The following is a 25,199-nucleotide window of genomic DNA, read 5'->3' on the forward strand; positions in this document are numbered from 1 at the left end:
AACAGTAGGGCGTAAGGCAGGACAAGATTCAGTAGGGATTGAGCTAGGAAATTCTAGGGGGAAAGGTAGACAGGTAGGAAGGAAGAAAAAAATAACAGAATTAGCATAGGTGTTAGATTGAATAGGTATAAAAACGAAAACTTTTAACAAGGAAAAACAGAGGTAAAACAGCAGAAATATCTAGCAATCTAACACAAATAAAACCGCTTGACTGATAACAAGAAATTCACATTGACCAACAATGGTGAAGTAGAAATACATCTATCAATCTAACACTTAAATCTACTTAACAGACTCTAAAAACTAGGTAGTGTATGTATCAACACTTATATGAACAAGCTGGTATTACACAATAAATAGTACATTGTATCCAAGTCACTTCAGAGATACAGTAATGATAGACTGTTGTAGAACTAAGTATAAAATATGTAAGATATAAGCCTGGTTAGTCTCAATATCAATGGTGTAGGTACTATAGCTACTAAGTTAACTGTACAAGAGGTACGCCAGAACATTAAACAAAAAATAATGTTTCAATTATTGCAGAGGTTCCAACAGAGATGTACCAAAGAGTACACCACTTAATTACTGCAGCGCTGACTCGCGAAGGAGTATTAAGCGTTCATAGCGCAGCTAGGCTTACAAATAAAAAAGGGGAAAATGGCTAGTAAAAACCCAAAAATAAGGTTAGCAACAAGCCATCAGTGCAGGGTCGTTAAGTTAGTTGTTTGTGTGTTAGCGTTTTTGCGACAGCAAACACGCCAGCTATGGATATAGAAGCCCCACGTGGGTGGCGCAGTTAGGTAGCGAAAGGCTGTAACTGTAAAAATAGTCAGAACTGGTGCTAAATGTCTGGAAGTGAGAAAAAGGAAGAAATATAACAGTGCAGAGCAATATAATGTTATCCGTCTGAAGCTCTACAACAGTATAATGCCTTGACTCAGAGAGCACATTTAACCATATGACCACTCTTAGCGTTGTAAAGAGAACAGGAGAAACCTAGCTAACATGTGTTTGTAATAAAATAAACGAGCAGGACTTGCAACAAGTTCTGTGAGCTCCAAACATCAATGTAACATTGCTAAACAAAAATCAACAGCAAACAACAGGTAAAAAAGCGGATTAACAGATCAGTTGTCAAGAGGACAAAGTCTTTAAATAGTAAAACTGTTAGTCCGTAACTCAGGGTCCTCCGTTTGAAAAACAATGTTGCCTCGTCGGATAATAAACCACACAGTAGCGTAGCGTTAGGACTACTAGCAAGAGTAATCAATGAGAATGCAGTAATAGGTTCAGCTACTATGGCATCAACAACACCAATAATTCCAAGCAGAGAAACTCCAAGGTAATGTAACCTACCAGAGTTAGCACACCAGGGCAGGAGCACACAGCAGCCAGGGACCTGGAAAGGTGGAAAGCAGTGAAAGGAGTGACGCAGATACAGGAAGGGGTATAAGTAACTTCACAGAGGATGATAGGCGGGATGGGAGAAATGCATGCGAGTTATAGGAAAAGGTAGGAAAGGACTCACCACCCTCTAGCTTGGAAAATGGATGCTCTCTCCTTCAGCTGGAATTCTCTAAAAATTTATGCATTCCCTCCCCTGCCTCTGCTGACCAAGGTGATACTGAAGATCAAAGCAGAACAACCAACAGGCATCTTGATAGCTCCAGACTGGCCGAGGCAACACTGGTACCCATTGCTATTGACCATAACTCGGACCAAGCCATGGCCTCTGACCCTATGGCCCCTGCTCCTAACTCAACACAATTACAGGACTGTACATCAAGACCTGAAAACATTGCATTTAACAGCCTGGAGGCTACCATGACTTCAACACCAAACTCTCTTTCCAAATCTGTTCAAGAGATCTTGATGGAAGCACGCAGACCTTCCACCAGAAAAACCTATTCAGCCAAGTGGAAGAGATTCAGTATCTGGAATGCCAACAGGGGTCAGGACACCGCATTACTGAGTATACCTCAAATATTAGAATACTTGGCAGAACTATTTCATACTGGACTCTCATACTCCTCAATAAAGATTCATGCCTCAGCAATCTCAGCAAAATACAACTGTGACCCTCCAGTTTTTTCGCATCCTCTGCTAAGACAGTTTCTAAGAGGGATAAAGAATATTAAACCTCCCAGAAAACAGCCAGTACCTGCATGGGACCTCAACTACGTGTTGGAAAAACTAACTCTCCCTCCATTTGAGCCAGCAGCAACCTCAGAAATGCAATTTCTGTCATGGAAGACGGCCTTCTTATTGGCAGTCACCTCTGCAAGAAGAGTTTCGGAGATACAGGCACTCATGGCAGTGCCCCCCTTCCTCATTTTTCATCAAGACAGAGTCTCTCTAAGAACCAACCCTACATTCATGCCAAAAGTAATTTCCAGGGTGTCTCTAAATCAAGCTATTCATCTACCTGCATTCTTTCCCAATCCTCAAAATAAGGGGGAAAAACTTCTGCATACTTTGGACATACACAGACAATTACACTACTACTTGGACAGAACTAAGGCCACCAGAAGGTCTGATCAGCTGTTTGTAGCCTATGCTGCTGGAGTACAAGGAAAAGCAATCTCCAAGCAAACAATTTCAAAATGGATTGGACATTGCATCAGATTTTGCTACTCTTTCCATGGAAAAGGTGTGCCAGCCAATATCAGGCCACATTCCACCAGAGCTATAGCCACTTCCACAGCTTTTCTAAGAGGAGTGGCAACAAAGGACATTTTGGAAGCTGCTACATGGAGCTCAGTGCATACATTTACCAAGCACTACAACCTGCCCTTATACTCCAGATCCCGAGCAGGCTTTGCTTCGGCAGTCCTGCAGGGGATTTTAGCTACACCATCCTTATCTTAGTTCCATCCACCCCCAGCTTGGCTGTGGTACTCAACCCATATGTTATGACTGCAGTTGCATTCTTGAAGGACATAGTACAGTTTTGTACCTACCATAAATGTAGATGTCCGATAGATATGCAACTGCAGTCGGATTTTCCCACCCTCCTACCCCTCTGTATCCTTCTTTTTTGGGTCCCTACCCCTCTTCCCTTCAGCTGGGGGTATCTCCTATGGTGTATCTGTTTAATACTGTTGTGCATGTTTTGGATTATTTTATCCATTTACCAAATTTAGCCTTCCAAGGAGGGCACCTGGCATCTGGGGCAAGAAACACTGAAGAAGATGGCGTCGGCCGATGCCTTTATACTCCAGCCGTTGTGACGTCGGAGAGGAGGTGACTCCAGCCGACGCCGGACCCAGACTTTGGAATTCGGCCGACCGAGGGCTGCCTGAGGCAGGACAACCCATATGTTATGACTGCAGTCGCATATCTATCGGACATCTACATTTATAGTAGGTACAAAACTGTACTTTTGACAACTTACTTCAAATTAGTGGCCACAAAAACCCTATCTACAAGGCAAATTCTGCGAGCCTTGGGATTCATGGCCTCGTGCATTCTACTAATTCTATATGCAAGACTGCATATAAGGAAACTACAGTGGTATCTAAAAAGTCTATGGTGTCAACATTCTCAGGATCTAGAAGCAATGATTACTATCATACCTTGCCTATGGTTAGAATTCCTTTGGTGGGCAGAGGCCTGACCCCAAAACAAGGGACTACCATTCACTGTACCCCCTGCTGCCCAAACCCTAACAACAGACGCATCAGACTATGCATGGGGGCTCGCCTGGCAGGGAAGTGCATTCAGGGCAAATGGAACCCAAGTCAAATGCATCTGCATATCAATCAAAAAGAAATGTTAGCTGTACAGAATGCTCTGACAGCCTTCAAGGACCACATTCTTCCAGGACAATTAATGGTAAAGACGGACAACACCACTGTTATGTGGTGCATAAACAAGCAGGGGGGTACCCATTCTTACCCCCTCTGCAGACTAGCCATGGCTCTGTGGAACACAGCCTTGAGCTACCAAGTGCATCTACAGGCTCAATTCCTGCCAGGAAAACTAAATACACTGGCAGACGAACTAAGCAGAAATCTCATAGACCCACATGAGTGGAAAGTGGAACCAAAGATTTTCAACATGTTGATCAACAAATGGCGGATCCCAGATATAGACCTGTTTGCCTCCCCCCAGAATGACCAGTTGGACAAATTCTGCACAAGGACTCCCCACAAACAAGCTTGAAAAGTGGATGCTCTGTCCTTCAGCTGGAAAAATCCATCAGTTTATGCCTTTCCTCCTCTGCCTCTCCTCTCCAAAGTACTACTAAAGATCAAACAAGACAAACCAAGAATGATACTGATTACACCAGACTGGCCATGCTAGCACTCGTACCCCCTCTTGCACAGTGTGTCACAGCTGGCCCCATGGCACCTACCTCAGACCGGCCCAATGGCACCTACCTCAGACCCCTATCCTGCTGTCTCAGCAGGAGAACCAGATTCTGCACCCTCAGCTTCAAACACTGAACTTGGCAGCCTGGCTAATTACCTAATCTCTCTGTTACCATCCCTGAGTAAACAAGTGTTGGATGTCATTTTGGAGGCAAGGAGGCCTAGTACTAGAAAATCGTATGCTAAAAAATGGGAAAAGATTCTGTGCCTGAAACCAAACTTAAGGGATGGCCACAGCAGCGCCCAATTTACCTCAGATACTTCAATACTTAAATGAGATGCTTCACAAGGGCCTTTCTTTTTCCTCCATCAAAGTTATGCCTCAGCCATTTCAGCTCATTACAACACAGAACCACCCCTCTTTTCTCGCCCACTGCTCAAGCAGTTCCTCAGAGGGGCCAAAATCTTAAGACCACCCAGGAGAGCCCCAACTCCAGCCTGAGACTAATTTTGTATTGGAAAAGCTAACTCTTCCTCCTTTTGAGCCAGCTGCAACTGCAGAGTTAAAATTCCTTCCTTGGAAAACAGCTTTCCTTTTAGCGATCACTTCAGCAAGAAGGGTATCTGAATTACAGGCCCTTATGGCAGTGGAACCTTTCATCATCTTTCATGCGGACAGGGTGTCCCTCAGAACCAATTCCTCCTTCATGCCCAAGGTGGTTTCCAGTGTGGCTCTTAATCAGCCCATTCATTTGCCAACCTTCTTTTCTAATCCACAGAACAAAAGGGAATGGATACTGCACTCCTTAGATGTGCACAGACAACTTAGATTTTACTTGGACAGGACTAAACCTCAAAGGAAATCTGAACAACTGCTGGTGGCATTTGCTGCAGGGGCAGAGGGGAAGGCTATTTCAAAGCAAACCATTTCTAAATGGATAGGCCATTGCATTCATTTCTGCTATAAGCACCATGGAAAACCTATCCCACGGGATTAGACCCCATTCACCAGGGCTGCATCTACCTCTACAACCTTTCTCGGAGGTGTCCTACCAGGGACATCCTAGAAGCTGCTACCTGGAGTTCTGTACATACTTTCACCAAGCATTACCATTTGCCATTTTTCTCTGAATCCAGAGCTGGTTTTGCCACTGCAGTCTTGCATGGCCTTATAGTTGGTCCTAATGCTATCTAAATTCCTCCTCCCATCCTTAGCTTTGGGAATCTACCCAAATGTGATGACTGCAACAGTGAAACATGAAGAACATAGTACATTTGTGTACACTTACCATAAATGTAGATGTTAGAGTGTATTCACTGTCCTGGTTACCCTCCCTCCAGCCCCCTGACTTCTTTTGGCTATACCTCTACTCTCCTTTACTGTGCTTAAAAGCTTTTTGGTGTATTTGCTTTTTTGTTGGTGGTATAACCTTGTATATATATATATATATATATATATATATATATATATATATATATATATATATATTTAATTGCTTCCCATTAAGGGGGGCACCTGACATCTGGGGCAAGTAAAACTGATGTAGTGGCGTCGGCTGCATGCTTTATACCCCCGACTACCTGACGTCACGGAAGATGAGACAGCAACTGATGCAGGACCCAAGACTTTGATAATCAGGCCGACTGAGGGCTACTGCAAGCAGATAACCCAAATGTGATGACTGCAACAGTGAATACACTCGAACATCTACATTTATGGTAAGTGTACACAACTATGCTTTCTTGCGGTTCGCTGTTTATATGTCGGCCTTTCGGGATTCACATATGTGAGGTTTCAGCATTCTAATATAGACTCCTATATCACGACGTCGAACGATAAAAAGACCGAACGCTCTTTTATTGAACACTAAAATCTGAAAGGAGTAAATGTCAAACACATGGATCAGTGAATTTTTCCCCAGGGGAAAAAAATAGCTGCCCTGCAAAAAAAAAAAAAAAAAACAAATCCAAGCACAAAATAAATGTTGCCCCCCCCCCACCACCACCACCCCTTCTTAAATGTACCAACTCAGAGATTGTACCACAGTAGTGGGAATGGCAAAGTCCCAAAAACGGCCCTGGGGGGAAAAAAACGCTTTTCCATGTTTTTGGCATTCAGTGCTTTCAACCTTTATTATTCGATAAAAGAGTGTTCACTCTTTATCATTTGACTTTGTAATATAGACCCCCTTTTTTATAGTGATTAATTTGGCTTTCGCCTTTGCATAAATATTGCACCATATCAAATGTCTGTTTCTTTCCCTTATCCATATTTCTTTTTTATATTTTTAAAAATGTCAAGGTTTTGTTGTTTATATTTTCACACTTCCTCAGATGCTTCTTTTTCCAAACAGATGAAAGTTTCTTGATCTATATACTGTTTTTCACATATCTGTTGTATTAATGAATACAAATTTTTATTTGAAACTTCTGACAGTTTTTCTTAATGAAGTATTTTTTTCCCCTCTTAATTTCTCTCTTAATTGTTTTGTATATCTTGGGTCTGGAAATTCTGGGCTTTTTGCATAATAGTAACCATACATAATTTCTCTTTTATCCTCAATAGTCCACTTTATCGTCTTTATGGCTCTTCTTTGGCCTATCAGTTTTTGGGATTTTTGTGGACTACTACTTCCTTCTACATCAGGGGGCCATCCTCCCCCTGAGCCTGGCCTGGCTACATTGTAGAAATGTTTCTGTTTTTTGAGGAATCTCCAGTGTCAATTTTTCCAGTCCTGGCACCAGTGTGCCTACCAGGATTTGGCACTTTTTTATCCTAGGTCTTGTGCACCCACTCTACCTTTTTAATTTTAACCTACTTTTGTCCATGATATATGCTATATAAATACAATTTATGTACGTATTGGTGAGATTTTGTAAACTACAGGGTCCACCTCATGAAGGTACTCACCAAGACTTGAGGATGAATTCAGTTTCAGCAATGCTAATCTCCCTTGCTTGCTGACTTATCTTTCCATTTAGACCTGTGAGAGTATGGCAATAAGCAGGAAGTGTACAGGTGCTTTGGTAGTGAGAACAAGGTAGTAGATATCACTGCACATTTAGTTTGGGTAGCGTCAAGGTCTTGCATCCTTTTTTGCTCTGATTTAGGCTAGTACCACATCAAGGTCTTGCATCCCTTTTTGCTCTGATTTAGGCGAGCACCAAAGGCTTAGATTCCATTTCTGATCCTATTCTTGCTATCCTGGTATATTTTGCAGAAATGAATCTGGGCTTAGTTAAATTTACATTTCACTGCCATGTCTTACTTTGTTTAAGGTGCGGCTTCAACTTCAGTAGTCTCAGTAACAATATGTAAGGCCTCCCTTATTGACTTTTTGCCGAGGTCTTCACTGCAAGATCCAATACTTTATAGGACTTGTACTTTGAGTAGAGCACCTGAGAAACCTTTTTCAAAACTGCATCTTTAAGCCTTCCTAGTGGTACAGAGGAATAAAGCACTGACCATGGCCCAGGCAACCTGAATTTGATTAGTGGCCTGGGTGCTTCTTGGAGCAGGCAGGGAGGGTGGGATTGCCTATCCTAAGGTGGGAGGGAAAGAGTCTACTGGAGGGGCTGTAGCAGTCCTTCAGTGGGAGGAGACATGTATGTGTGTGTGTGTGTGTGTGTGTGTGTGTGTGTGTGTGTGTGTGTGTGTGTGTGTGTGTGTCTGTGTAGCTCGCCAGGCCACAGATTGATGGTGGTTTTCATCAGCGAGTACATGGCATTGTGCATTCATACAGGAAGGCATGTCAGTGTGCTCCAGGGGATAAGGACTAGGCCATAAAACAAAAAAAGTCCATATTGTCAGGATACCAGTAAGGACATAAGTAATCCTCGTGGCTGCCTAAATGAGTGGACATGGCGCCAGACTGGAGATTTACACAAGTATTGCTGTGTTCTGCCTTATTTTTAAATCTTACCAGTACATCACTGTTAATTTCTGGGTCCTACTGTTAGAAGAACGGCATCCTGCAAAAAGATTTGCAGGTGGACTTTTCACTGACCGATTTCTCATTCATTCTTTCTGTTATTACCTATGTGATCCATGTCAGGGTTGCAGGACAGCTAGAGCCTGTTGTGACTTACAGTGGGTTTGAGACAGAGAAATGTATCCCAGATGTGGTCCAGTCCATTCCAGAACTCATATGTACATACTGATTCATGAGTGACGAACACAACTGTGGGCACTTTGGAAAGTCTTTTGGCATATCTTTGTGATATGAAAGGAAGTTGGAACACTTGACAATGACCCACACAGGCATATATGGAGGACATGCAGACTTCATGGAGAAACACCCCTGGCAAGTACTGAACCTGAAGACCAAACACTGTGAGGAAGCAGCACTAAGAGCTGCGTCATTCTGCCTCTCTTTTATTCGTGCCCAGCTCGTTCCATTGATAGTTGTTATCCCAGGCCATGTGTAGCAGTATGTACATCTGTGGTAATGCAGGTATGGTTCTTGCCACTGAAAATCTAATAGTATTATCAACACATACCGTGTTCTAATAAAGAAAAACAGTTTTATCACTTCATTCTGCCTATAACTGTCATGTAATCAGTTCATTCTTTACAGGCTGTCTATGTCTCTCTGACAGTTTTCATCTGCTTTTATGAATTGTAGGAGAGGTAATAAAAGGTAGATGTTCTAAGATTTGTTAAACAATATTTGTTTTTCAAGCAAAACTCAAAAACATTGCTCCTGCCCGTTGTCTAGGAACAGATTAATCTCCCCTGAAGTAAATGATTATAACTTTCTGTACTATGCTCTTGCTGTATTTGTTCAAGAGTTGAACACATTTTGGTATACTCCTTTTGTCATAACACAACATTGTGTGACCTTCATTGGATGGTTTAAATGATAATTTTCATTCTTTTAAAGTATTCCATTTCTCGCTATCCATATTAAATGTAGTGTAATATTGTACAGATTGTCAAACAGCTGTTCTAAATGAGTCTTCTGTCTTTGCATTCTTTTTTTCCATATTTATTTTTGTTTTCCAGAAGTATATTACAGTAGATAACAGTACAAACAATCATGAAAATTGTCAAGTACAAAGTAATAATTTATCTGAAGTTGTTAATCTTCTTCCTGTTCATCACTGATGGGTTCTGTTCCGAGTCCTCGGACCCGAGTCGGCCTTATACCAAGCTTGTGTGCATCAAAAACTCTTGAGCTAAGCTGCTACCCACAATGCCCTTCACTCAGTTACCTCATATAGCAGCGTTTCACCGAGCCCTCCAGCTAAGTGTTATATTTTTTCAAAATGTATAAGTATTTTTGAGTTTTTCCTGTCAGTTTGCTATTTTTTTCTAATTACTTACTCAGCATTACCCACAGGTATTTCTTTTCATACCATTGTTGGTATTGACCCTTTTACCATTGTGGTACTCCCAATACCATTGTTGGTATTTCCCTCTCTCTTTCTCTATCTACACTTTCTTCTACTTTAGTGTGTGTGTGTGTGTGTGTGTGCGTGTGTGTGTTTTGCCTGTTATGTTAGAAAAGAAAGGGACAATGGGGTTTAAACCCTGCTCTTCTTGCAGTGGTAAACTCCTGAATAGTGAATGTGAAGTTGTTCTATCTCACCGTTCTGTTCTTGCATATGGGGTTAGAGCTGATCCCTCGGCTCCGAATCAGCCGCTTTCAAGCTCAAACTCTCAGAGAAGCTCGAGACCTAGTGCATAGCCCATGATGATCTACTGTAAATCCCCAGATCTAGTTTGCCGCTGCAACGGATTACCAGCTCATCGGAGGAAGCTCGGGCCAGTGATTTAAAATTTCTTATATTATTAGGATTTTTTGTCTTTAAATTAGTATTACATACTTAGATTTCAAACTTTTTGATAGTATTAAGGTTTTTTGCCCGTTAATATAACTTATTTGGGATTTCTAAAATGTTTTTTTCTTCAGGGCTTTAGGCCTCTCTTTCTTGGGCGTGACAGGGCTCTGTCAGCTATTGTGTTTGTGTGTTATCTTCTTATATAATCTTGTGTGCATTATATATCTAGTGTGAGTAGTTAATATTAGATAGTTAGTGTTTATTAATATGTATACATATATATATATATATATATATATATATATATATATATATATATATATATATATGTATATATATAGATTCATAGGTTCATAGGTTTATACTAGGCTATCTGCCCTAAGGCATTTATAAGCCTAGCCCAAATTTTTGTGGCTTACGCCACCCCTTATATGAAAAAATACTGTGCCCATTAGTTTGTTGTGCCTCTGTCCAGCAGTGACACAGAGATGATTCCCAGGGTAAACCTACGATCTCCCATCCACAGGTCTAGATTTCTCTTGAACAGAGTCAGCGAGGTGCTCTGCCTCACATGGACCGGGATTTTATTCCATATATATATATATTCTGTAGGAACTTAGTTAATACTAGTGTGTTGTTGTAGTTAAAAAGTAACTATTTTTCTTAGACTAAAAATTTAGGGACCTGAATTAGTTAAAATGTCAGAGAAACAAAAGTCAGGGTTTAAAAGGTGTGAGTGTGGTCAAAAGATGTCTGTTACAGACAACCACTCCACCTGCGTCTATTGTTTAGGTTCTGTACACCTACAAGAGGTGTGCTCTATCTGCCGCTCCTTTACAGAGTTCTCTTGGAAAGGTGGAGGAAGCTGGTAGATAGAGGACTCCTGAAGCCTGATTTTCAGGCTACCTTAGACAAGGCTGACCTCTCTTCCAAGGCTTCAAAGGGGTCGAAGTCTTCCAAGGGATCCTCGGAGCCCAAGTCATTGGCTCCGAGTTCCTCTATAATGGTTCGTGCATCAGCTCCATAGGCCTTGGAGCCGTGTATCGATCCTCTACCTCGGAGCCCAGTTGTGGAACCGATATTGGAGACTCCCCAGTCTCCAATTCTTCAATCGGTTCCATCTTCGGCTCCTTCGACCCATCCCTCGACGCATTCTTTGAGGCTTTCCGATGTGGATCTGGACCGAGTGGTCAATTGGCTCTTGGAGAACCCGGCCCTGGCCAAAATGCTGTCTGCTTCGAGCCATTCGGCTTCGAAGCCTGAAATCCCAGCCATAACTTCTCCACCTCCTCCTCTGAAGCCATTTGAGCTTTCGGAGCCGGGGCAGGCAGAACCGTTGTTGGTAGAGCCTTCAGAGCCGAGGTTCGATCCACCTCCCTCGGCTCCATCGACCTTGATCTCCTCGGTTCTAACCGCGGAATCTCGGGGCCGACAGTCCCTCGCTGGCTCCAGGGGGAGAGTCAAACCGATACCTCGGTTCCGACTCTTCCACTCAGGGCTTCGGCACAGGTGGCCTCGGCTCCGTCCTCTGGATTGGAGTGGGGGGTCTCGGCTCGGGGAGAGGTGTCGGCCTCTTCGGAGCCGACAGACTTCTCAGACCGAAATTCTGGTGCCTTCGATGCCATGAGGAAGGTCATGTCTGCTAAGACCACTACCTCCTCGGATCTGTCTTTCCCTCCCCCTAAAGGGCCTCGTTCTACCTCTTCCCCACAGATCCCCACCAAGCGTCGAGATCCAGGGCCTCAGGTATCCCCACTGGGTGGCCCCTCCTCTCTAGGGACTTCACCGGACACTCCCACCGATGAAGTACCTAGGAAGAGATTGTGCAAGAGGAGGCACTTGGATTCCCCACAGGAATCCCTGACATCGGATACCGACTTGGAGGAATCAGAAGGGTCCCCAGGATCCCCCTCAGAAGATGTCTCATTTGCAGACATATTGGAAATCTTAATGCAGAGGGGTGATTGGCAGTCCCTTGCCCCTACTGAGGACGAGGCGGTCCTCCTGAAGGCCTTTGGATCTCAATCATCCACCTCCTGGGTTACTCCGCCCTTCGATGAACTGATGGAGCTGGTTGCTCGAAGGGCGTGTGAGTCCCCTGATTCAGTGGAAACGGTCCCTCGGAGTCCCAACAAGTTCATTACTTCCCCTACTGATAAGGCCTTTCTAACAAAGGGAGTCCCGGTTGATGCAATGGTGGTGGCGATGGCCACCAAGAAAGAGATGTCAGAAACCTCTTCTGCTGTCCATCCTCCTAATAGAGATTCTAGGACTATGGACAGATATGGGAAATGCATATTTAGTTCTGCGGCATTTTCCATGAGATCGCTCAACTACCTGACACATTTTACCCGTCTTCAACGAGATCTCCTCAAAGAGCTGGGAGATGCTCTCCAGGGTAACACAGCTGATGCAGTTTCTGAGAAGGTGACTGCACATCTCAACACCCTCAATTCCATAGTAAACTCATCCATGCGACTCATTTCTTATGCTGCCGATGGATCGAGTAGGGCAGCAGGCTCAGCGATAGCTCTTCGGAGACTGTCCTGGATGTGCCTTTGCTCCTTTGCGGAAGCCTTTAAATCTTCCTTCGTCAACACCCCATTTGATGGATCCGGCTTGTTCGGACCCAAAGTTAAGGAGACACTTACTAGGTGTGAACAAGAAGGAAAGACTCTGTCTGCCGTCTGAGTCCGTTTCTCCACTCCAACTAGACCATACCCCAAAGGGCAACGAAGTGGGAAAATGTGGTTCCGGAAACCCCAAGGAGCTTTCCAAAACACACCTACTGATACCCCCTGTAGAGGCAGAGGAGGGTGCAAAAATGGAAGATGCCGTCCAAACGGCAGAGGTGGTCCGCAAAACCAGGGCAACAGGGAACAGTTCTCTGGGAAGCCCTATCAGCGTTCCTGAAAGGAAGCCCGGCTGTCCTACTCTGGAGGAAGTTGGGGGTCGCTTGGCTTTATACCCAAACTCCTGGCTAAGCATTACAACGGATTCTTGGGTAAAAAGCATCATTGGCAGAGGTTACTACATTCCGTTTACAAACCCCCCCCATGGGTACAAGGATCCCAGACGTTCCACCCAGTCTGAGAGAACTAGCAGCCATAGAAATTCAAAACCTGCAAGACAAGAGTCATCCAGCCAGTGCCGGCGGACCAAATAGGATCCGGAACTTACTCAATGTTCTTTTTAGTTCCAAAGAAAACAGGGGACTGGAGGCCCATACTAGACCTCAGCAAGCTCAACACCTTCGTCAAGAAGGATAAGTTCCGGATGGTCACGCTGCAGTCAATTCTCCCGTTCTTAGCAACGGGCGATTGGATGTGCTCTATAGATCTCAAGGATGCTTACTACCACATCAAAATGGACAGAGCATCCAGAGATCACATGCGTTTCCGGCTGGGGGCCAGTCATTACCAATTCAGAGCCCTGGCCTTTGGTCTCACCACAGCCCCCAGGGTGTTCACCAAATGTATGGCAGTGGCCACGGCTCACCTGAGACGATTGGGATTCCGGGTGTTTCCATATCTGGATGACTGGCTCCTCACCGCCACCTCCAGGCATCAACTAATACAAGCAAGAGACTACACCATAAACCTTTGTTCCCAGTTGGGTATGACCTTAAACTTCAAAAAATCTGCGTTATCGCCCTCGCAGCATATTACATTTATAGGGGCAGAACTGGACACCATCAATGCAAGGATCACGTTGCCCCAATCAAGAATCGTATCTCTAAAAAATCAGCTGTCCAGCCTGTTGACCCAGAACAAAGCTCCTGCATCCCAAATACTGCAGCTTTTAGGCACAATGGCAGCCACACTGATAGCAGTTTCATTAGGTCGAATGCACATACGAATACTCCAGTGGCTACTCTTCGCACAATGGTCTTACCAACGTCTGCCCATGTCACACGAGATCCGACTAACTAATCTTTGCAAGAAGGATCTCAATTGGTGGTTGAACAGCGACCAAGTGATAATCAGATGTCCCTTTGTTCTTCCCCAACCCACAGCCACAGTGACCACGGATGCTTCCCTGATAGGGTGGGGGGGCTATTTCAGGGAAAGTCTGTCCAAGGCACTTGGTCAGTCATGGAAACACATTTGCATATAAATGTCCTAGAGCTGAGAGCGGTGTTCCTAGCGTTGCAACACTTTCACGATTCTCTTCCTCTAGGTACAATTGCTATCCAGACAGACAACATGCCGGTAGTCTGGTATATCAACAAGCAAGGGGGAACCAGATCATACCCCTTATGCCAGGAGGCCCTAAGAATTTGGCAGTGGGCTGTATCCACCAGACGCTTTCTGATAGCAACGCACATCCTGGGGTCATCCAACGTGATAGCGGACAGACTGAGCAGAGCCATGCTGTTGCCTCACGAGTGGTCTCACAAACAGAAGGTGGCGGAAGAGATCTTCCGCAGATAGGGCCAGCCTTGCTGCGACCTATTTGCACCTCCAATGAACACCAAGTGCAGCAGCTACTTTGCCCTTTATCCCCCACCGGGGAACAAACCAAGGGACGCACTCGTACATGATTGGCCCCCGGGCCTGTTATATGCCTTTCCGCCAATACCCCTAATTCCCAGATTCATACAGAAAGCCAAAAGTCTGGGAAGGACTGTGATATTGATAGCCCCATCTTGGCCTCGACAGATTTGGTTCCCTTCCTGCGGAAGTATCAAGTGGAAGAACCATGGATCCTGGACCCAGTGCCGGATCTTCTGACTCATTCGTCGGGAGTTCTTCATCCCTCCCTCACCTCCCTAAAACTGACAGCTTGGCTGCTCCAATTCCCACATTAGCCAGGTCTCGAGATTTGTCTTCTGCGGTCCAGCATATTATAGTTTTATCTCATAAACTATCTACCAGGAAGCTATACAATAGCAAATGGAAACGGTTTGTTCACTGGGCCTCTCAACATGACATTGATCCTTATGTAGCACCTGTTCATATCATCTTAGAGTTCTTATCTTCCTTGTTCCATAATGGCGCAGCAGCTGCCACCATTAGAGTCCAATTGGTAGCTATTTCCAATTTCCATGTGGGGTTTAATGGGTCTAACATTATGTCGCATAGACTATGTAAAGCATTCTTAAAAGGAGCCCACCATCTCAGACAACCTATCGGACATCCTGTCTCTCCCTGGAATTTGAATCTGGTTTTATCCCAATTGATGCTCGCCCCCTTCGAACCCGCTTCATCTTGTCACTTAAAGTTCCTGTCTTGGAAAACTATATTCCTGGTAGCCATTACATCTGCACATAGGGTCTCCGAACTTCAAGCCTTGTCCTCCAAACCCCCATATTTGATTTTTCATCCCGATAGAGTCTCCCTTAGGACTAATCCTACCTTTCTTCCCAAGGTCTGTTCAGAAGCTAACTTAAATCAGTCCATTGAGCTTCCAACCTTCTTCAGGCACCATACCAACAGACTTTGAATATATGTTACACAAACTTGATGTACACAGACAACTGAGGTTGTATCTAGATAGAACGAAAGATTTCAGACAATCGGATCAACTTTTTGTCTCTTACGCAGAAAATAAGAAAGGTTTTGCAGTATCAAAAATCACATTGTCTAAGTGGCTCTCTGACTGCATCAAGTCCATTTATGCTTCCACTAGTCAGCCATTAAAATCTAACGTCAAAGCCCACTCAACACGAGCTGTTTCTACGTCATTAGCTCATGCAGCTCGATTACCCTTAGATACCATCTGTGCAGCTGCTACATAGTCAAACCCTCACACGTTTATCACTCATTACAAAGTGGATAGGACCTCCAGGGACAGGGCTACCTTTGGTTCCACTGTGCTCAGGAATATTCTCCCATGAGCCACCCAGGATCAGGGTGCTTCGGACACTACTCATGTGTAAGAACAAAACAGCGAGATAGAACAACTTCACATATAGAAGTTATGTCCTTACCATAACGTTCCATGTGAGTTGTTCATCTCGCCTTTTTGTTCTTACATTCCCGCCCACCTTCCCCCTCCAGTCGAACAGAATGGTTGCCTTGGTAGATTGGTCAAGTTGTCAGTCTGTATTGCATATTCTATTTTTCCTATCTACAATCTTTTAGCTACCTTCATAGGTAGACACTATAGTTTCACTTATTCCTGTAGGCTGTCTTGGTTGCAATATACTAGATCTGGGGATTCACAGTAGAGCATCATGGGATATGCACTAGGTCTCGAGCTTCTTTGAGAGTTTGAGCTTGAAAGCGGCCGATTCGGAGCTGAGGGATCGGCTCCAACCCCACGTGTAAGAACAAAAAGGCGAGATGAACAACTCACATGGAATGTTATGGTAAGGACATAACTTCTGATGTTAAGTTGTCAATCTCGCCTTCATTCTTGCTTGATGGGTTCGGAGCTGATCCCTCGGCTCCGACTCGGCACTTGCTAAGCTCGAGAGTCACTTTTACCAGCTCGAGGCAGCCCCATATCCCATGATGCAAGGCGGTAAGTACCCAGATCTCGTTTGCCGCTTCGCTTATGAGGTCCTCCTTTTACCAGCTCCTGGTAAGTGATTCACTTTACTAATATTCAAGCCCCTTTTTGTTAAAAACTGTTTATTATTAGTTATAAGCTAATTCTTGTAGTTTTCCTGACAGAAAATCCCTGTCTCCTTAATATTTTTAGTCAAACTTTACCCATCCCATCCCTCCCTGTTAGGGTGTGTGTGTGTTTATTTTAGGAATACCTTTTGGTATTTTCTTTAATTTAAGTTTTTTGACTGGTGTGTGTGTGTGTTTTAAGCACCATGTCAAAGGAGAGGGTCTCAGGTTTTAAGAAGTGTGACTCGTGCTGTCAGAAGATGTCTCTGACAGACGGTCACACTTCTTGCCTGTATTGCCTGGGGCCTCTTCACCTGCAGGACTCCTGTGCTATTTGTCATTCCTTCAGCCAGAGAGTCCTGCAGGAAAGACGCAATAAACTGATTCTTAGGGGTCTTCTTAAGCCGGAGGGCTCTCCGGCTAAGTCAGCTCCGTCAAAATCAGTTAAATCTTCCAAGGCCCAGGCTTCTGTGTCTAAGCCTGCGGCCTCGGCTCCAACTCGTTCCGAGTCGAGATCGGCTCCGGCTGGAGCCGATTCTGGCTTAACAAAGCCTTCGGCACCGATGGCTATCGGTGCCGAATCTGTATCGACCACTTCGGTGTCGGCTCCGATCGGTTCCGACACCCATGTGGCTGAGCATCGGTGTCGGCTCCGATCGGCTCCGACACCGTTACTTTGGTGGCTGTATCGGCTCCGGCTGGAGCCGATACATCGAGGTTTCCTGTCGGCTCCGAGGTCGGCTCCGACAGGATCTATGGTATCGGCTCCGATGGCTCATTCCAGGAAGAGGTCGAGGTCTCCTTCTTTGGAGCCGATACTTGCGGCCCCGGCTTCACCTCTTCTATCGGAACGGAGCCATCGGATCCGATCTTCAAGGTCATCCAGATTGTCAGATCATGACCTAGAGAGTGGTCAGTAGATTACTTAAGTCACAGGTACTGGCCCAAATGTTACATAGTCCGTCTCAACAGGCGACTGTTGGTCCACACCCGTTACAGTTCCTCCTTCAACTCTACCCCAGAGCTTGGAGTTGGAGTCTTCGAATGGTTACTGCTACGGCTGGAGGACGGATACCCCTTCTGTTCCTTCAGCCTCTACTCTTATCTCCTCTTGAGACCTTCCTTAGAGGGATTCGTGGTCAGGCTTCCATGGTCTCCTCCGAGGAGGTGAGTGGCATCGGACCCTTGTCCGAACCCGCTCTTCCCCTTGGAGCCTCGGCCTGGTGAGCTCGGCTCCGACATCTGCCTCGAGACTTCCCTTCGGTGGTCCCTGGAGTTCCTAGCTCTTGGAGCGGGTTCTCTCGGACCTGCCTGGGAGGAGCATTCGAGGTGATGAAGAGTGTACTGGCCACTGGTATCAGTCAGCAGTCTGTTCCCGTAGCTCCTCCCTCTATAGTACCTGTTGACATCTCTGCCACTTCTCTTGCTACAGGACCCAGAGATCCTCCGCCTCAGGTTTCCCCATTGGGAATTTCCCCTCTTCCGAGGATTCTCCTGATGTTTCGGGAGATCCTCCTAGGAAGAGGACTTGTAAGAGGAAGCATGTAGACTCCCCGAGTCTGTCACTTGGATACTGACTTTGATGAGTCAGAGGGATCCCTAGATCCCCTCTGAGGATGTCTCCTTCTCAGACATCCTAGAACTTCTGAAACAGAGGGAAACTGGCCCACCAACAATCCCTCTGAGGATGAGTCAGTATACCTAGAGGCGTTTGGATCTCGGCCCTCCACCTCCTGGGTGTCTCCGCCTTCGACCCCTTATGCAGGTTATTGCACGAAGGCGTGGGCAGCTCCTGACTCTGTAGAGCCAGTCCCTAAGAGGCCTTCAAAATTTATCACTGCCCCGTGTGACAAACAATTCCTTACTAAGGGTGTCCCCGCTGATGCCATGGTGGTGGCTGCGGCCACCAAAAAGGAACTTGCAGATCCTTCCGTGCCCGTCCATCCTCCTAATAAGGACTCTAGGACCATGGATAGGTACGGTAAGCGGATGTTTTCCTCAGCGACCTTTGCTATGCTCGCTGAATTACCTATGTCACTTCACCAGACTCCAGAGGGATATCCTGAAGGAGCTGGGTGAAGTAGTTCAGGATCCTACAGCTGCATGGGCTCAAGAAAAAATTGCTTCGCAGCTAGGAACCCTCAATTCCATTGCAAACTCCTCCATGCGGCTAATATCTTATGCTGCGGATGGAGCGAGTAGAGCCGCAGGTACAGGTGTGGCTCTTAGACGCCAAGCCTGGATGCGGCTATGTGATTTTGCGGATCCCTTTAAGGCGTCCTTCACAAATTCTCCCTTTGATGGGTCAGCTTTGTTTGGCCCTCAGGTGAAGGAAACCTTGACCAGGTGCGAGCAGGACGGCAAGACTCTTTCTGCTGTTGGAGTCCGTTTTCCACCCCTTCTAGACCTTATCCCAAAGGACAGAAGGGCGGGAAGATGTGGTTCCGTAAATCCCAAGGAGTCACGCCGATTCACGTGGTCAGTTTACCCCTAGAGGCAGAGGGGTAACAACAACAGGCGCGCTCTAGAGGCAGAGGGGTCCAAGAACCAGGGAAACAGGGAGCCTCTCTGACAAGCCCTTTCAGCATCCCTGAGGTGTTGCCCGGCTGTCCCTCCTTGGAGGCAGTCGGGAAGATTATCACTGTACCCAGAAGCCTGGCATTCCCTCACTCAAGACAGATGGGTACAGTCGATCATATCCAAGGGTTACATAATTCCTTTCGAGGAAAGCCCTTCCCTCAAGTTCCCTTCCAGATGTACCACCCGGTCTAAGGGAGATTGCAGAGTCAGAAATCTCAAAACTACTGCAAAAGAGCCATTCAGCCAGTTACAATAGACCATTCAGAGCCGGAATCTACTCAAGGTTCTTTTGGTCCCCAAAAGACGGGAGACTGGAGACCAATATTGGATCTCAGCAGACTCAACAAGTCTGTCAGGAAGACAAGATTCCGAATGGTCACTCTTCAGTCAATTCTGCCCTTCTTACAGAAGGACAACTGGATGTGCTCAATAGATCTTCAGGATGCATACTATCACATCAAAATTCACAGACGCTCCAGGAGATTTCTCCGCTTTCGGCTGGGGTCCAGTCATTTCCAGTTCAGAGCCCTGCCCTTTGGTCTCACTACAGCCCCAGAGTGTTCACCAAATGCATGGCAGTGGTCACGGCTCACCTGAGACGTCAAGGATTCCAGGTGTTTCCGTATCTCGACGACTGGCTCCTGTCAGCCACCACCAGGCATCAGCTTATACAAGCCAGGGATTACACAATAGACCTTTGTTCTCATTTGGGCATCTCAATCAACTTCAAAAGTCATCCTTATCGCCCTGCCAGTCTATTACCTTCATAGGCTAAACTTAAACACTGTTCGGATGTCAGCTACCCTTACAGAACAAAGAGTTTCAGACATTCAGACTCATGTCAGGATCATTCTGGCCAGCAAGAAAATACAGGCCAGAATGGTTCTAAAGGTATTAGGTCTCATGGCTGCGCCATTACTCTTCTTCCCTGGCTCGATTCTACATGCGCCTTCTTCAGTGGATGCTGTTCACACAATGGTCATACCAGCAACTTCCAATGCGTCACCAGATTCTGGTGACACAGACATGCAAAGAGCATCTTGCTTGGTGGATCACATCGTCTCAGGTTCACCAAGGCAGGTACTTTGTACCCCCATCCCCGATAGCCACTGTCACCACGGATGCCTCCCTGATCGGGTGGGGGGGTCATTATCAGGGCAGGATGGTTCATGGGACGTGGCAGCCATTCGAGTACCATCTGCACATAAATGTCCTGGAGATGAGAGCAGTGCTTTTAACGTTGCAAGCCCTCAACGACTTTCTTCCCGTAGGGACAATTGCAGTCCACACAGACAACATGTCTGTAGTTTGGTATATCAACAAACAGGGCGGAACCAAGTCCTACCCCTTGTGTCGAGAAGCGCTCAGACTATGGCAATGGGCGATCTCCTCTCATCGGTTTCTGGTAGCAACGCATATCCCTGGGAAAACCAACATTATAGCGGACAGATTGAGCAGAGCTATCCTCATGCCTCACGAGTGGTCTCTCAAGCAATCTATAGCGGAAGAGATTTTTCTGGAATGGGGTCGCCCATGTTGCGATCTTTTTGCTACTCCCCAAAACAGCAAATGTCCAGACTTCTTCAGCCTCTTCCCTCTATCAGGCCATCCCTCCAGAGACGCTCTGACCCAGGATTGGCCCCAGGGACTTCTTTATGCCTTCCCTCCATTTCCTCTGATCCCTCAGGTGATCCAGAAAGCTACCGTTTTGAGAGCCAAATTGATTCTCATTGCCCCTTACTGGCCTCGACAAGTTTGGTTGCCGTTCCTCCATCATCACCTTTTGGTGCAGCCGTGGCATCTGGACCCAGTGCCAGATCTTCTGATTCACCAATCGGGTCAGCTGCACCGGTCAATCCTTTCTCTCAACCTCACAGCATGGTTGCTCCACTTCCTTCCTTAGCCAGGCTTCCTTTGATCTCTAACCCAGTTAGAGACATCATAGTAACCGCTTAAATCCTCTACCAGGAGGATTTATACAAGCAAATGGAAACGTTTCTCTTATTGGGCTAAGGCCCAAAATATTGATCCTTTTACTGCCCCTGTTCAGGCAGTCCTGGACTTCTTAGCAGAGATTTTTCATGCAGGCTCCTCTTCTTCCACAGTCAGAGTTCAATTGGCTGCTATTTCCAATTTTCATGTCGGGATAGCAGATCATAATATTATGTCCCATAGGCTCTGCAGGGCCTTCTTGAAAGGAATTTTCCTACTAAAGCCTCCAATCAGGAATCCTCCTCCTCAGTGGGATCTAAATTTAGTGCTGACATCCTTGATTCTTCCCCCTTCGAGCCAGCTGTTTCTTGTTCCCTGAAATATCTTTCTTGGAAAACTTTATTCCTAGTGGCTATTACATCTGCCAGGAGGGTGACTGAACTTCATGCTCTTCGGTTCGACCCCCTATTTGGTTTTTCACAAAGACAGAGTATCTTTGAGAACTAATCCAACCTTTTACCTAAGGTCGCTTCAAAGAACAATCTGAATCAATCCATTGATCTCCTGTATTTTTCCTAACTATTCAGATAGAGCTGAACAAAAGCTGCATTATCTTGATGTCCACCGTCAACTTAGATATTATTTGGACAGAACAAAAAAATTTAGAAAATCTGATCAACTTTTTGTTTCCTATGGATAATAAAAAGGCCTTCCTGTTTCTAAAGTGACCTTGTCCAGATGGCTTTCTTGGTCATCTCTGAAATTTATACTCAGGGGAAAACAGCTGTGCTCAAAACCTAAAGCACATTCAACTAGGAGCTTAGCTACTTCTACAGCTTTTCAAGCTAGACTTCCTTTGGACACTAGTTGTGCAGCGGCCACTTGGGCTACTCCTCACACTTTTGTTTCCCATTACAAATTGGACTTGGCCTCCAGGGACAGAGCCAGTTTTGGCTCTACAGTCCTCAAGAGTTTGTTCCATTGAGCCACCCAGGATAGAGGTGCTAGGGACGGTCCCATCAAGCAAGAATGAAGGCGAGATTGACAACTTAACATTAAGAAGTTATGTACGTACCATAACGTTCCATGTTAGTTGTCTTCTCTGCCCGCGTGTCTTGCGACCCTCCCTCCTTCCCCCTGGCCTGGACAGACCTTGTATAAGAAACTGTTATGCTGAAGACCATTCAGACCTGGTCCTTCTTCCATCTGTAAGTTTTCTTTCTTCCTTTGGGAAGTATTTTATGCTTGGTGCTATTGCCCTTTGTCAGCAAACGAGATCTGGGTACTTACCGCCTTGCATCATGGGATATGGGGCTGCCTCGAGCTGGTAAAAGTGACTCTCGAGCTTAGCAAGTGCCGAGTCGGAGCCGAGGGATCGGCTCCGAACCCATCAAGCAAGAAAGAAGGCGAGAGAAGACAACTAACATGGAACGTTATGGTAGGTACATAACTTCTTATTTTACATGGTGTGTGTGTATTGTTTGGGGGTTCCGCACTTATCGGTGAAACCTCCATGTGATATTTGTGCCAGCTTCAGTGAGTGGACACTGAATGAAAAACGAAACAAGTTGATTCTTAAGGGCCTCCTTCCTTCGCCTTTTTCGAAGGCTATTTCTGCATCGGAGGTCTCATCCCTTCCTTCTGTGGACAAGAAACATCCTCATTCAGACCCCTCTTCACCGGCCGGTGATAGGGGTAAAAGCCATAAGCACAAGGCCAACAAGACCGTATCGCCTCCTCGGTTCCGACCACCTCTGCTCTGAGTTTGGCTCCAGTGCTTTGAACCGAGGTCATCCCGTCGGCGCCTGTTCCAGCTCCAATGACTACGGCACCCACTACAACTTCGGTTCTGACCAGTATGCCTGTCTCTACCTCAGCACCAACGTCCTCATCTCCGCTCCTTCGGTTCCGACAACAGCTTCGGAGCCGCTATTGACCTCCACCCCAGCAGTGACCTCGGCTCCCAGCCCGGTGTTCATCGTGCCACCCTGCTGCAGTCATCACACTTGGGTTATCCTGTCGTCAGGCGGTCCCGCAGTCGGCCTGAATTCCAAAGTCGTGGTCTGGCATGGGTTGCTGTCGCTTCTTCCCTGACATCAGTGCGCCGGGGGTATATAAGAGGCATCCAAAGCCATTTTCTTCCGTCTTTCTTGCCGCGCGGTGCCCGAAGCAGAAGCAGTTCGCAAGTGCCGTTCGGCCGACACCTGAGATTTTTTAATCGAATTTCAGTCTGAAGTCTTCAAAGCTAAGTACCCCGTTGGGGAACCTTTTCTTGCCTCAGTCCGATGTCAGAAAAAGTTAACAATTGCATTTCTTGTGGGAAGCAAATACCTCATAAGGACTTTCATTCTTATTGTATACCTTGCCTAGGCCCAGACCACAACGTCACTGGTTGTCGGTTTTGTGCTAGGTTTAATAAGCGAACTATAAAGCGATGCTTTGATTTCGCACGACACTACTTCGGTAGGAAATTTAATTATACTATGCCGTCGGAGCAACTGACTACCGACGTGCATAAAAAACGCAAAGATAAAGACAGGCAGCCTAGATCCAAGCCAGACTCCGAGGCCTCGGCTGGGCTGGTCGCCGGTTCTCTGGTTTTCAGTGAGGCGCCTACGCAGCCTCTGGCGACCGCAGAATTGGAACCCCAGACCGCTTCGGATTCTCAAGCAGAGAGTACTAGACCGACGCAGCCATTTTCTTTAGGCCCTACCGACAACATTGCAGAAGGAGAAGCCGGTGCTGTGGAATCACCTTCGGTTACAGAAGGTGTCTTCAGACTGACTATTCTCACCATAAAATCTTATGCTAAAGACTCCTCTAAAACCAAAAAAGACTGCACATCAGTCTCCAGTTCTAGGCCCCATGCCTAAGAAACAGATGCTTAAAATGGCTGAAGATTTGATTTCTTTGATCTGGGGGTTCCCAACCCCCCCCCCCGACAAAAGGCCTAGACAAGAGGAGGATTACGCCTCCTCTGATCAAGTGTCTATTTCCTCAGACTCCTCCGAGGAACAGGATTACTCCTTTCCCCCTTATGAAGATTCTGATGCTGAAGATTCCATTCCCTCAGCTTCTCCCCCTGAAGACTATTCCTTTGGGGAAACCTTACATACCACGAGGGAACATTTCCACTGGGAAGGTCAGGACTACTCCGACTCAAGGAAAAGGCTCCGAGAATTTCTTTTACTTCCCCAGCACAGACCACTTGCTATCCCTCCAGTTTTAGACATTGTGGATGATGTTTACTTAGAATCTTGTCTAAATCCAGATTCTCTGCCTCCTGCTCCAGCCAAACTAGACAGATATTATAGAGTGCCTGACTCACACAAATTCCTTTACAAAAGCCCTGTTGCTGACCCAGAGACAATCTCCCAGGGTCCCAAAGGGGCTAAGGCTCTATGGCTAAAAATCCGGTACCCACTGAAAGGGACTCAGAGCACTAGATAGGTGTGGGGAAGAAGGTTTACACTTCAGCTCAAGGCTCCTGAGAGCACCCCAGCACTATCAGGTTTTACCTCATATCATTCGTTCCGGCCCCAAAATCCGGACAACACCAAGAAAGGAGGGGGGGGGTGTCCATATTCATCAAGGACGCCCACACCTAAAGGTTTGTGGCAACGCACTATGCATCGGAGACCATCCAGGTGCAAGTAACCATAGGCAAGACTGCTCTGCAATTTGTAGCATGTTACAGGCCACCCTCTCAAACTCAGGAACCTCACACAGCTTTCCTGAAAACACTGGAGGGGATAAATGTATCTCCAAACACCATCATACTAGGTGACTTCAACTACCCTAATATAGACTGGGATCACTACTCAAGCCCAAACACTCTAGCCCAAAGGTTCCTGGAGTTCATAAACTCAAATGCCATGGAACAACTAGTCACCATCCCCACAAGAGGTGAAAACATACTTGATCTCATCATCACGAACATGGGATCAAAATGTTCAACACCGGAAGTATACCCCTCACTGGTGAGATCAGATCATAAACTAATCTCACTGGAGGTCCTCATCCC

This window comes from Protopterus annectens, chromosome 16.part0 (assembly GCF_019279795.1).
Source record: "Protopterus annectens isolate FY-2018-M chromosome 16.part0, PAN1.0, whole genome shotgun sequence".
NCBI lineage: Eukaryota > Metazoa > Chordata > Ceratodontiformes > Protopteridae > Protopterus > Protopterus annectens.